At 42.2% G+C, this 14,402-nt stretch overlaps 1 protein-coding gene across 17 annotated transcripts in view; it reads left to right on the top strand.

Moving 5' to 3' along the window:
• The window catches only part of MICAL3 (microtubule associated monooxygenase, calponin and LIM domain containing 3), a 163,651-nt gene that overhangs the window by 518 nt on the left and 148,731 nt on the right, over window positions 1–14,402 (top strand). Inside the window, exon 1 of one of the 17 annotated variants that reach the window (XM_074584796.1) lies at window positions 11,354–11,537. The exons of 15 other annotated variants lie outside the window; for them this stretch is intronic. The gene's annotated coding sequence lies outside the window, so the exon portion shown is untranslated. Of the gene's footprint in view, window positions 1–11,353; window positions 11,553–14,402 lie in introns of those variants that run through there. One more of the 17 variants, XM_074584803.1, reaches the window with a different exon arrangement.

The raw sequence follows: 14,402 nt of genomic DNA, 5'->3' as shown, positions 1-14,402 counted from the left end.
CGGGAGGGGAGGAGGGCGGCCTCCGGTGCGGCGCGGTGCGGCAGGTGGGGTGGCCGCCGCGCGGGGGGAGGCGTCTCCCGTGGCGGCGGCGGCGGCGGAGGAGGATCCGCTTCATCCCTTGGCATCGCCCCGGGAGCGGCCTGGCGCGGCGCCCCCGGCGCTGGCAGCGGAGCGCGGGTCTCTGCGCGGCGCCGGGCCGGGGCGGGGGCCGCACGGGCCCGTGGGGAGCGGCGGTGGCAGCTGGCGCAGGGCGGCAGGGCACCGCCGCGAAACCCGATCCCCGGGGGCGGCCCGCAGCTGGGCGGCGGGTCCTTGCCGGCTCCCTCACCCGATTACAGGGCTCGGTGTACGGGGAGGAACGAGGAGGTGGCGGCCGGGCGGCTACCCCCGGGGACCCCCGAGCGCTCCTTCACTAGAGGGGGGTGGCTCGGCCGAAGGTACCGGGGCAGCTCATGTCGGGCTGGAGGCGGCTGGACGGGGGGCGGGGGATGTGGGGGGCGCCCCGCGGCAGCGCCCTGCCCCGCCGGCCGGGTCAGACCGGGGTGCCTCGGTGCAGCGTGATTCTGCCTCAGCTTTATCGCAGATAGCCGCTGTGCGGGCTGTCTTTGCGTTACACCGCGGGTAGACTTCACAGCGGTGACTGCCACAGTGTCATAAAGTGCTCCCAGTGCTTTCATCGTCAGAGAGGTTATGACACCCCCGCAATAGAAATTGCACATACCGGCCTCATTTTATATAGACTTCGGCTTGTCTCGCAGACCTAAGCGTTTAGCCTTGGTATTGTTATTCTAGGTACGTTTAGTACAAGTGATGCCCAGCTTTCTCATACTTCTGTCCCTGTTCTGCTTTTTTTTTTTATTATGATACAGATTTAATCTCTGCAGCCTGTTGTCCTAAGTTTAGGGTGTTAGAATACTTAAGGGTAACTACTTCTAAACATAGGGTTCCTTCTCTTATTATAATAAAAACCTGCTTATGCATTCACTGTAACAGCTTAATTCTATATTCCAAAGAAGTCATCTCTTACCTCGGGCAGTCATCCATTTAAGGTTAGTGCTGTGCAGCAATTGACAATAACTTTTGTTGAGATGGAGGAATACTTTCCAAGTCTGTCACTACAAAAATTGGCACTTTCTTTGTTGATTCTGTTGTACTGCTTTGAAAGGTTAACAAACTGAAGAATCTGTGGGAAATCTCTTTGAGCATTAGACCTAAGGCTTAAAATTAGGGTTCTTGGTTATTCTGCACTTTAAATAGACTGGGTTGGTTCTAGTGTAGAGGGTTTAGGGGAAGCTGAACAAATACATGTCTAGCCTCTTGCTGGACAATCTGTATATACAGAAACTAACTATCTGTTAGTTCATTTATTTCATTAGTTAGTCCATTTTAGTTACAAACTTTGAAAGCTACAAGTTAACCGAGCTTAAAAAACCCCAGTAAACAAGATTTTCTGTGTATAACTAAGAACTTAGTTGAAATAGATTTCTTTTCCCAGTAGTTATGCTAATACTTCTTTCTGTGTTTCTTTTAGAGAATGTGCTTATTCTACTTATTTTTCACTGTCACATTTTCAGCAATTGTGTATGGGTTGGTTGTACTGCAGGGATGTGTTTGGTAAAAATAACTCACTGCATGGGAATTAACTTCTTTAATCATGGGAATATTTCTACTGATCTAAGATTCTGTGAAAGCTTACTTTCAGAAAACTGGATTTAGGGTTAGATTGAAGTTGGCAGTGTCCCTTTAAACTAGCCAAGAGTCTACAACATATTCATCTGCAGCTGAAAAGGAAAAAGTCACGCTACAGTTAAGAAAACAGATATGTTTGTACGTAGCTTGCAGCTTGCTAAAGTGCTTGTGTCCAAGAATACAGATGGATATAACTAGTTATACTAGACTTGTATTCATATCTTAAATTACAGTTAGAAGGTATGCCTTATAGCTAATTGGTGAAGTTGGAAATCCTTTAGTTCTTAAATTAACGGACAGGGGAACTCCTCTGAAATGTTACAGGACACCATAAAGATTTTTCTTTTAGCAGTTATTTTAAAGTATTTTTTGCAGAAAAAATAACTAATAGTTATGCTGATTATGAATGACATGTATCTGAATTTCCATTTTCAATAAATTTGAATACTAATCCTATGTATTAAGAAAGGATCTGTAAATAGTATGTGACTATATTCCTGGAAGGTCAGGATGACATTTTATTCTAAGCTTTCTTGCCTCTCTGGGTTTCAAATATCTTGCAAACATGCCTCACATGAGAAATCTTAGTTATTTTGCAGGTGCAGGTCTCCTTTGATAAAGACTAGTGTGCTGCTACTTTTCCATGAGAGAGCTTGAGTTATTGTTGCACACATGGTAATACGGCGCTGATGCCATGTTGTTTTTGGAGGAAGGTGAGGCACAATTGGTGCTTAGTTGGATGTGCTCCTGTCATCTTGCAGGATTGCAAAATGACTTCTCAGTCACTTAAGTAATCCATTAATGGATTAGGGTTTTTTTTCTCCTTTGCAAAGACAAGGGCTGTCTTTGAGTAGTGTTCAGAGTAGCTGTAGGTAAAGGGAGAGGGAGAACTGTCCGTGCTGCTGCAGTCTTTCTTTGGTAGAGACAGAAAACTTCCACTCTTTTAACTGTGTCACAGGAAAGAGAGCAACAGCAGAGCCCGTATGTGGACTTTCTTTGGTGTTACGGCTTTTGTGCTAATACTGTAGAGAAGGCTTAGGCAGCTGTAGTAACAGGTTGGTTAGCAGTTGTTTCTGTCATGCACCTTACAGCCCTGATGTTTTAGGAATCTGTTCTCTGCCAGTTGACCTACAACTTAAGAGCCTGGGGCTGGAGGGGGCGGGGATCCTTTCACTTGGGGTGCAGGCCAGGGCTACTCTAAAATCTTCTCAGTGTAGCTGTCAATCAGGGGTATGGTCTGTTTTATGTTAGGTCCTCACACAGATTCAGGTATACGAGTGCTGTTAGGACTTAACACTGTGGTCTGTTATTAATTTATAGGTGTGAAATGCAGCTTTGCCAATATACTGTATGACTGTTCTGATACTGCTGAGGCACTCCTAGTGTCAATGTGATCTGAGAGAGTTTTCCTGGGCGAGTACTTTTGCTGTAGCAGATCCTAAGGATAATCTCACCTTTCATTTAAAAAGGAGGGGAGGGGGAAGCTCCCACTGGTAAATCCAGGAAGTGGCTTTTTGCATGAGCTCTGGCAGAGGAGCCTGGCTTGTGTTTTCTTAGGTCTCCCAGCAGCACTGGAACTTAGAATGGACCTTAGCTTTGCCAACATGTCAGCTACAGAGATGCTGTTCATAATTTGATAGGTGGAAATAAGGAAGCGATGATACTGCTCCGGTGTTCATGCTGCTCTTTGGAAATGATAAGATACAAGAGGCAGGCACTGTTTATTTACTAGGAGGGGAGCCCAAAACAGTGGAGACAGAGCACGAGGTAAGCTAGCATAGGAACATCAAATCACCACCCTTTCCTTCCTTTTTCTCCCCCTCCCTCCCCCAGCTGAATGACATCTTCTGTTGTAATTGCACAAGGGAGAGGGAGAAAGGGAAAAGAACCTAAGAGTGTACGCTCTGAGGAATGAGATCTGCACATAGACAGTGTTTGTGAATGGTATGAAAACATTTGGATTCCAACTGAGTGTTTGGGACATGCAGTCACTGAATTGTTTGTTGTCTGTTCCTACAGTGTCCTCCTAATTTTGAGGTATTTGGAATAGGTAGCTGTTAGGACTCTAACAGCATTTGGTTTGTTTGTGTAAACACTAAACTGACATGAATCTTAGCTCTTCGCATTATCCTGCCTGTATTATATCTTGATTTGAAGCAGCACTGTGGTGCTCTTATGTATGGAGTGGCTTGTGATAGAAATTCAGTGCCCAGATACGGGAAGTAATTTAAGGAAAAGAAGGGCGCTCACCTGTGTGGACGGCCTCTCTTCTGAAACCCCTTCTTCCCGCTTTTTCTTTCAAAGTTTAATCAACCAGGAATTATTTGGCTTAGTAGCAAGAGGAAACTGAAGGATGTTTTTCTTTCTTTCTGAGGTATTGAAATTGACTCAATTCAAAAGTATTCAGTGAGACTAGGAAAGGAAACACAAGTTTTTGCTCTTTGTAGATGACAATAAATTAACAATAGAATTATTTCAGTTTCAGGAAAGAGGAGCCTATTTCATCCCACACTTCCTAAGGAGAGTTCATAAATTTTCTGCTAAAGGTGTGCATAGAAGCTTAGCTTCATGCTGAAGACAGAAACTTGATTGCTCCAATAGAGATCAACTGTTCTGCAACTGTTGTTTTTGCAATAGACAACATGAGAAACTGCATTACATTTTTGAGAAGGGGCACTGAAGAAAGCTATGGAAATTGTGAGGAAAGCCTTTTTACTACATTCCTGTCTCTCTCAGCCTGTCATCTCTGCCTTCTCCCCAGATCTTTATCTGGGTTATATGTTAACCTTTTTCATTCTTTCTCCACAACTTCTTTGAGATATGATCTTTTGTGTCTAGCCACATGGTTAAAACTAGTCTAGGCTGCCCTCACTTTGTGTCTGGATTTCTTTTCGACACTCAACTGTTCAAAACAATGACCATTTTTACTGAAAGTGTTTGTTTTTTTTTTGTCTGACATTAAGACTTTCAGCGAATAATTCCTATGCAGGGTCCTACAACTACAGACATAAGCTGATTTCCTTCTTGGTCTGTTTTTGACTGTCATCTAGAGTGGCATACTGTAGAAAATTTTGTGTCCCACCTGTTAATGCTGCTAACTTTAAGGCATTCACTAAAGCCTTGGTGTGGTTTTTCTTTACCTTGTTCATCCTGAAAGAGGTGTGGCATGGAAACTTTTCACCCATCATGAAGAGCCCTGTAAACATTGATGGAGCTACCTTATCTTCTGACTTCATAACTTCAGAGAGGTTCTGAATGCCCTCCCCTGCTGAGAGCTGACTGAACCAGAACAGCCTGGCAGTGGACTGAGTAGGCACTTCATGAGTGTGTTTGCCTTTTTGCTGTGCTCCCTTCTTTCTTTGGATCCACTTGTCCAGCAATCTTGTCATCCCTTGAGTTGGAGTTTCTGTGTACAAGAGGTGTGTTTGCTTGTTCTGCTCCTATGTAGCATATTATGTACTGGAGTTCTGGTTTAGACTGGTGATCTCAAACAAAGGGAAAATCTTGCTGTTTCCTGTGCTGTTTCCAACATCAGTTCAGGAATATTTGTCTTGCGGTATGGGTCTTTAGCTGTGTTTGCCTGCATTAGGATTCCAGTTGTGCAGCTTAATTAAAATCTGTGAAATAACCCACTTATTGCATCAACTTCCTCTTTGGCCGGCAGGAAAATTGTTCTTTATTACTGCTTTCTGCCCTGCTGTTTGGAAATAATTCCTCTGAATCTGCAGGGCTTTGAAGTGAGGCTAGGCTTGCTGGGAGCTGATGTGGTTGCGAGAAGAGGACATTTCAGTGCATTGAAGATGTTTAATAAATCTCTTCCTTTCAGGCTTTACTTAGTTATATCCTTTATCATCATGGCTGCAAGATGCTTTGGAATGAACTTTGGATAGCGTGTCTGAGGACGTCTTAGGGTATAATCTTCTAAAGTAACTTTAGTTCATAACTTTTATAGTGACCTCCCTTTAAATTATAAAGATCTCTTTACCCTGAGTCTGTGGGGAGGCTTCTTACTAGAAGTTAAAAGTGTAGGCAGAACAGCAGCATTTTTGTGGGATCGTATCTTGTTATCTATACTGCCATGCGAGTAAAAGTGCTTGTGGCCATGTGAGTCCTATCTAATGTTTCTATCTCTTTATGGCCTTGATGGAACTGCCTTGGTTTTATGGGGTGGTTGGGAGGCCCTTCTTGCTTGTCTCTTAGTCTTCCTATAGTCTTCCTAAATATGCTACGTATACTTATGCAACTGTTAAAAAGGACTTCTCTTGTTGGGTCCTGTGAAAAGGATAGCATAAACTCTGCTCCATTTTTGTGAGATACTGCAGCTTGTAGAGATTTGCACCATTTAACACTTGCTTATGTTTTTTCAGGGTTCATTAAAGAAATAAATCTCAAGGCAACAAGAAACCAAATTTGACTCAAACACAGTTAAAGAGTGCAAAATCAAGTGATATCCATCCAGTGACTCCCATGTAATAAACTATTGTGGAACTCATGTTGAGAAGTGTCCTCCAAGTCTTGCAACATGATGGTTACGTGACTGAAGAAATGAAGGAGAGGACAGTAGACTTTCTCATCTCCTCTCCGTGTAGTGATCTGCACAGAAATTGGGAATGGAGGCAGGTATTTGCCTAGGAGTCTTGCTTTAAGCAGTCAAATCCAAGAATGTTTCATTAATTTTTTTTTTTTTAGGAGAAAGTTTTTTCTTTAATAACAGTCTGTGTACATCATGTATGGTACTTCATCTACTATAAACAGAGTTCTGCTCAGTTTGAGAAAGAAAAGCCAGATTAGACTGTGTTAGGGAAGGGTAAACAGTTTTAAGGAGCGTGGTGTGCTTTTGATGATTCACTTTAGCCACGCTAAATCACTAATTAAGTGAGGCTCCCATTCAGAATTCTCTAGAGCTGTGCCTCTTTCTGCATTGATTGTAAAGAAAGACTGGTTTGGAGTTAGCCTTTGTGTATACTTTCTTTGTTGAGCCCTGGTATTTCAAGTTTCTTCTAGATCTCATAAGTGTCATTCGTCTTGCTGCTTATAAACAGAATCTAAACATACTGTGGACTTTCTGGGGAGAGCAGGACTTCTTACACATCCGGGAAGTATAGGAAAAGGCTGTGTGTCAGTGATACCTGGTCTGCTTCCAGTACTTCAGAAGGAGAGGAGTTTGTACATGTGAAAATGGAGGAGTTATCCAGAAGGTGACAGCATCAGTAGCAGATCTCCACTAATTCTCTACAGTGATGGTATTCAGTGTTCTCTCAGAGAGAAAAGACAGATGGGCTACAGCTGAGCCCATCATTGTATCTTATACTTTTCTTTTTGCTTTTGCATTGCGTATAATGCCTGTTGCGTTACACATGCCTGGAGACCCACCCAGGACGCTGCTGTGCCAAATATTGTATTAAAACACAGTAAAGAAGTCTATGCTCTGAGGTTGTGCTTTGGTTTTGGGTTGTTTTTTTTTTTCCTTAAATAAAGCAGATAAGAGTGGAAGAAAGCTGATACAATTTTTCTGTTGATGTTTAGAATGGCAAATGCTGGGAAGTTTTGAGTTCAGAATGTTGAATACAATATTATTTGACAGGGGATTTATTTCTGAATGTGAACCAACCTTCAAATCATTCAGTGGGACGCTTCTAAAGCTACAAAATATAAACTCTGTGGGCTTGCTCCATGATACTGAGTGGACTTGCTTCTGAACTGTCCCTCAGACACCTCTCTGCACTTGTACCACACTTATTCCCACTTCCTGGTATCATATCCTACTTAGACAGTAAGTGATGGGACTTACATAAATCAGAAGAGGGATAAGGTATTACAGGTGGCCAGCTTGTCACAGTCTGCTGATATAATCCTTCATACAGTTGTGGTCATGGGTGTATTACCAGAGTGGCTCACAAGGGGAGGGTGCAGTCTCCTGATCCATGTTCCCTCTGGGACAGGAGGGAGATCTTAGTTGATGAGTGTGCTGTGTGTACAACATATAGCTCCTCTCTCATCTCCTCCAGGTCTGCTTGTTTGGCTTTTGACTGTACTTTTCCCTTCCATCTCTTTTTGTACACTTCCTGCCCAGCACCTCCCCAGGATGCAGAACCTTCTTCTGGGCATGGTCAGACTGAACTGCAGTAGCGCTGGGGAGGGAGTCTGGCATCCCAGCGACGGTGAACTGTGTTTCTGGTATCCTATCCTTGCAGCTCAGGACGTGGTGCCACTGGAAAACTGGCTTTTTGGAAAACTGGCTTTTTTTGGTGCCTTCAGAGTGCACTGTTCAGGTTCATTATTCAGTGCTCCTTCTGGTTTCCTCCTCCTACACGTTTTCCTTCCTTTAGTCTGCTGCCCTCTTTTTTATGTTCCCCGTAGGCATTTTCTATTTTTTCCTCCTGGCTGTTTACTGTCTTACCCTTCTTTGGTGCAGGAGTAGAAACTACTGGATTTTGTTAGCAATAGCCATAAGCCTGTTCTTAACAGGAGGAGCCAGTAGGAACATAGAACGTGTCCAGGGCACGTCTCATGGACTGCATTAGCTGTGCAGCTTGCTGTATTATTTTCTTGGAGGGGAACCAGTTAATGTTAATTTAGAAATGGTGTAGTCTCAGCTGTGATCTAAAACAGCTAAATTGCTTGGAGAGTGTCACTTGAGATGTTCGCTTCCTCTGTAGGAGAATTCTTCTGCTAATGTTCCCTTTTGTGGACGATTGTCTAGATGTCTCATCAGTCTGGAGAGGCTTGTTTTTAGTGCTGTGTGCTCTCTGGAGAGTTTATTTTTAAATAGTTACTGAAGCAACAGCCTTCTAAAATGCTGCAGTGTTAGGATAGAAGGAATTAAAATGTTTAGTAATCCTCTAAAAGAGTAGATTGAAAAAATATTTGTCTCTTCTGTTCTCTAAGGCTAGTGGAAAGTGTTGTTGAAACTGTTCTAGAAGACAACTTGTTTACTTCATAATTTTCTTCCTCAAAACTCCTCTACTCTAGTTTAACTTGTCGACATTCCCAAACTGAAATATTGTCAAAATCCAATGTTTTTAATTTCAGGAACTGCTGTGCACTATCCTTCATTCTCTGCTATAAAAAGATGACTTATTTTCACCTGTGATGAATTCTGACATCTTAAGATGGGCTGCATCTTGAGATAGTCACCTTGGAACTGTAGCTCCCACGGAGCAGTAAGGTGCTATTAAACAAGCAAAATAATTTTACTTTTTCGAGGAGAAGTAGTTTGTAAGTCTTCCTTCTTTGTGCCAAAAATTTGGGAACTTTACTGTTTAACCTTTGCCAGAAAATTTCAATGAAAATGTTTTTCAAGAGGTCAGATTTCCTTATTGTGTTGTACTCCTGTAGCATTGTAGGGGTTCTACTTTTTATCATTTTCTTTCTTAATCTAAAGTCTTCAGATCAGTTGTGTCAGTACAGCAATTACACTTAATGAAGTTTTTGTATTCATTTGAAATCATATCATGTCACTGATAAATCAGATGATTAATCAAATGTTGCAGAATGTCACCTCCAAATATAAGAGGTTGTCTCTTTCCAAGTTCTCATTCCTTTGCTGCTCTGTTCCTGTACTCTTCAGCTATCACAAAAAGCCCTTTGTTGTTCATTTAACTGTTAAACTGCACTTATTTTATGCTTCATCAAACTCTCAATGAGCTCAAGGTTTGTAATATCAAAAGTTTGGGTGAGACTTTTTCCAAGGGTGAGAGAAGCTAACAGGTTTCATAAAACTATAGGGATCAACCAGCATCCAGGAAAACATCCCAGGCGGTCCGGGCTTTTCTGATGGTAGAGGACGCTGGTGGTGAATTCTTTAGTATGCATCCATGCAAACCATGATGATAACTTACAGGCGTGATGCTTTCTCACAGTCAGCATCTGCTGGTGAGTTCAGCTTTTGAGCATAGTGCTTTGGTTCTAGACTTTTAAGAAAAAGCAAGGAATTTCAGAAACAGGAAGTACAACAAAGCTGAAAGAGACAGTAGTGAAGATGGGAAAGGACAAGATGTCTGACTAGGTTCAAGACGCGTAGGTTAGACTGGACCCAGCAGGCCAGTGCCTGCTGCAGACTAGCTGGTCTTGGTCGTTCCTTTTCCTGTTGGTGTCACAAAAGAGGTGGGTCTTGAAGGGAAGACTCTGAAATGGACTGGGAATAAAGTCCTGTGAGATGAACACAGTAAACTAAGAAGAGTGTTAATTTCTTCTGTTGGATTTGAGGATGAATTGCCTTACAATGCTGTGCTAATTACTGCAATTCAGGAAATGATTCACAGGAGTGGGAAGCTGAGCATGGTCCTTCTAACAGCTGTCTTAGCTTAAGCTAGATTGATCTATTTACTAGAATTGTGCCTCACTTGCTACAATGGCAATTGCAGATACTCAGTTTTAATTCCTGTGACTTGACTGAATGTAGTCCTGACACCTGACAGAAGAAAGGGATCAGCCTTCAGCCTATTTACAAAGTCAGACGCTTTGGCTTGTATTTAGAAAAGTTTCTTTACAGTAGTATGGGCTAGAAGGTGTTTTCAGTGCTGTAAATTAAATGCTAGGCCATGTAACACAATCATGACATCCAGCGCTAAGTTACACTGCATATCGCACAATTTTACTGAGGTTTGCTGCTTGGTTCATCATACAGGCTCCAATAGGGAGGCAATATCCTTAATAAATATCACGGAATCTGAGAGCAAGTAGATTCTGTGAACCTGTTCTCAAATGCAGTAATGATTTAAAAGATATAGCAATAAAATATATGTTTTCAGGTATAAAACATTATATTCTGCTGTTTTCCCAAGTAGAAATGCAAAAGATACTAGTGTTGCCATTTGATGAGATAACTCCTGCAAAATGCAAGTTGCTATGACATTGGAGTGTATGCCACAATTACGCATAGCAAACACAAGCAGCGTCTATGGAGTTTCAGTTGTGACAGCAAAATCTTTAGGTGGCAAGAACAAGGTCATGGTTGTGAGATTAACTGGCATACAGCAGTCCCTGTTGTGGAAAGGAATGTTTGGCAGGCATTAACTTTTTATAAGCTGATAATATTCAGGTACTGCAGAAAAAGCCTCCTTTTTTGTGACTGTCTTAAAAATGGTAGAGATATGAACCCTAGCCACCCCCTTCAACTCTGGGTTCAAAGGGGCTTTTCTTTAGAGGTGGAGGGGGGCAAAAATCCATAACGGGCTGAGCAGCCGTTTGGTATGCATATTCTAATTTCTGACAACTTACTAGAACACTGAAACTGAGCAGCAGCCCCTTGCTGGAGTGTGTCCTCACCTGCAGGATCTAGTGGTTATGTCTTAGAGTGGTTATGGGGGGGTAGTGGGCAGAAATGAGCTGTGACATTCTCTCCCAGGCAGAGCCCTGACTGTAAGGAGTTAAAACTTGGAGAGGAATGAACTGAGGTCAGCAGCACAAATAGTCTGTTCAGTAAATAATTTTCTTTGTATACTGACTCCATTCTTTCTCTCATTATTTGCTCCACTTATTCTTTTCCCTTCCTACACACACACACATGCGTGTGTAATTTTTCTGCCTTTATTATTCTCTCTTGCCCTAGTTATCACCTTCCAAAGGCCACTTGTCACTGTGACCCTCCCTCTGGCTAAGGGAGCTGTAGATGATAGGTTTACTGTGAAAGAACCACCCTCAATCTGGGATGGACACTTACGTTCAGTTTAGAAGATGCGAGGTTGTTTTCCAGCTGCTCCTGCGAGGCTGCTTGCTCTGAGCACTGCAGTGGCTATACAGAATGCAGCGCACGGGAGGGAGAATGCTGTTCAGCCAAACACAGAAGAATTAAGAGCTGTTTGCCACCTTTTCCTCCCCCTTGGTGGCAGGCTGTGAGCTCCTGGGTGAGTGAATATATGGTACGTGGCATGTGTTATTCCAAGATTGGAGGGGAAATCCATTAAATAGCTGTGCAGTTACTGAGAATTTGGATGAACGTAGGATGAAGCATTCGTTAATGTTAGAGTCTGTAAAACATAGCAAGCTTTGATGCTAGTGCCTGGACATGATGATATGGAAAAAGGTTTTAAGGGTCTTGTATCTGCGTATTCACAGAAACCAGCTAGAGGAGAAAGCAGGGTTTTGGGGGTTGAGTGACCTTGAATGTCTGCTCCATTGAAACAATCTGTGTGTGACTGGTATTTAGGAAAATATTTTCTGGGAGGCCCTTTTGTTAGGGAGGAGCAGTTTAAATGTCCTGCATCTGTTCAGAGATCCATTTTGATTTTTCAATGAAATTGTAATAACTACTTCTTGTCACCTTTTGTATGTGATCTTGTAAATGCTCCTGTCCCCAGTCTCCTGAAAGATGTGCTGAATCTCTTTTTGTGAGTATTTAATTAACTTTAAAAAGCCCCACAAACAGGGTGAAACAGACGCTTAGGAGGTATACTGTAGCATGGCAACTATTGAGAAGACAGCCCATGTATAATCATAAATATATACTTTTGGGTTGGGGGGGGCTTTGGTTCCCCACCACTTAGCGATCTACAGGGTAATAATTCTTGCTGCTTTTGGAGTGCAGCCTCTGTGTTCCTTCCCTTTCCCTTAGGGCACTGTTGTCTGCTTCATTCTTCTGAGATTTTTATGCTTTCCATTGTGTTTTCTTAAATAAAAAGGCAACTCTAGAAACAAACAAACAAAATTCCTTTCTTGCTTGACTTGTTGTGCTTTTCACTTAAAAATGATTTTCCTTTCCCTGGTATGGCAGCATTATTAAAACCAGGACTTCTCTCAGCTAAGCTCTGTTACTGCAGAGCCAGTGGGGTAAAGTGAATATATCGCTTGCTATGAGAGTTGTGTTTTTTCTTCTTGGTTTAAGTAGCGAAGTTCCAGATCTGAAGAGTCTAAATCAAGACAACTGTTCATTGTTCTCTAAACAGACTTTAGATACAGCTTTCCTATAGCTACATTGTTCAGTGAAGTGCATTCCTTTTCAGTAAATAGACAGGCTTTAAGGCCCTCAGGTTCTTCAGATCTGAAACAATAGAAGCAATCATTAAAGCTAAATACAAGAGTAAAGCAATTACAAAGGGGGGGTGAGGGTAGTTTAGGAGTGTCTTGGGCAGTGCCCCTTCCTCCAGCTGTTCATTTTCTTTGTCCTGGGGTGCTGCGTCCTCTTCTCTTCTTGTCACACAGCCCAGTGTGATCAGAAAACTGATCTGGGTTTAAAAATAGCCTTGCTTCAATAAAAGATAGTGAACCTGCTCAAGTTTACTGTGTAGTCCCATAGCTGTTGTAACGGCATTACTAGTCAGGTGGGGATGGTTTGATGGTGAAGTGAAGATGGGGTTACTGTCAGTGCTTCTTGGGGTATGGGGGGGGAGCACAGTGAATAACAAAGAAAAGTTATTGCTTGATGGTCTTGTATTTGGGAGAATGTACTTGATACCTGTGGAGAAAAGGGAGAAACATTTTCAAGAGAAGTGTTAAAAGACTATAGCTTCTACAAAAGAAAGAAGCAACAGATGCAAGTTAATAAAGAAGAGGAAATACAGCTAGTGGTTAGATGAGGTGCCATAAAATCACTATTTCTGTTGAACCATTATTCTTATTTTTCTGGTATAGGGTTTTGGATCCTCGACTTGTATTCTGACCACATTCTGTGTCTCTAGGGCCCTGGCTGAGAGGTGGATGGAGCAGTACTTCTGAGAGAACGTAGTTGCTCTGTTAGCTGCTGCCTGTTTTCCCTCTTAGCTCAGTGAACTTCTTCAGGTGCACTTGCGAACATGGTCACTTCTGTCTGTATCTACTGGTTTTATAAGGAAAAATTACTTCTTCCTGTATTACCTCCTCCTAATATTTGTACTAGCAAAATATATGCTACTTGCTCAGTCTTAATTACCACTGAATATGTGAAAAACTTGAGGCTTCTAATAATTGAAGAAATGACTGCATTTTCCTGTTAATTGGTGATTAGAACCAGCTTGGTAAAATGTTGGGACAATAAAAAGTGGTGTTGATTTTTTTTTTTTTTTTTTTTTTGGTAAGGCTAATTTTCAGTTGGATATTCCGAGTACCCATTTGTGTTACACTGAGATGTTTCTAGCCATGCAGTTCCTCTTTATGATTACTTCACAAGGCTTTGCACTGATTCAGAAAGGCGCCTTTTACTGCATTGTGGCCTTAGGATGGTGCTTTCAAGTAGCAATAAGTAGGAGTGGACTGTATGTCAGGACTTTGTTTGTGAAGTGCTCAGGTGGAATTGACTTAAACCCTCACTGTACTCAGAGAATGACAGGAGGCGACTTGTCTCACCGCTTAAAGATGACCAGCCACTTTCAGGGATGGAATTTCTTGCTTCTCTACAGAGAAACTTGAAATAAGATTCCCTGCCTGCTCTGTGAAGGAGGAGTGTAAACCAGGCGTAGTCAGTGTAGTCTTAAAATAAATGCTACTGAAAAATCAGAGGTCCTAACCTAGATGGGTCTCAATATTACTCAGCTATTCAAAGCCTAAAAGAGAAATCGAAAGGAAGTAAAATTGGAAAGGAAGGACCCAGCTATCTTTCCTGTTTCACAGAACTTGCGTACAAATTGGGGTGGAGTGTGCAGGAGAATGATATTGGTAGTTGCTTTTCTGTCTTTCTCCTGTACTTTGCTCTCTAGTTCAGATAGCCATTTGCAGCATTGCAGGATTTTTGTCTGTAGCCTGTTCTTATCTAGGACAGTAGCGTTACCTTTTAAACCAGTGAAAATACTATTGATCTA

The sequence above is a fragment of the Larus michahellis genome, chromosome 1 (assembly GCF_964199755.1).
Source record: "Larus michahellis chromosome 1, bLarMic1.1, whole genome shotgun sequence".
NCBI lineage: Eukaryota > Metazoa > Chordata > Aves > Charadriiformes > Laridae > Larus > Larus michahellis.
Note: the sequence above shows the minus strand (reverse complement) of the source record. Positions and strands in the feature narration are given on the sequence as shown.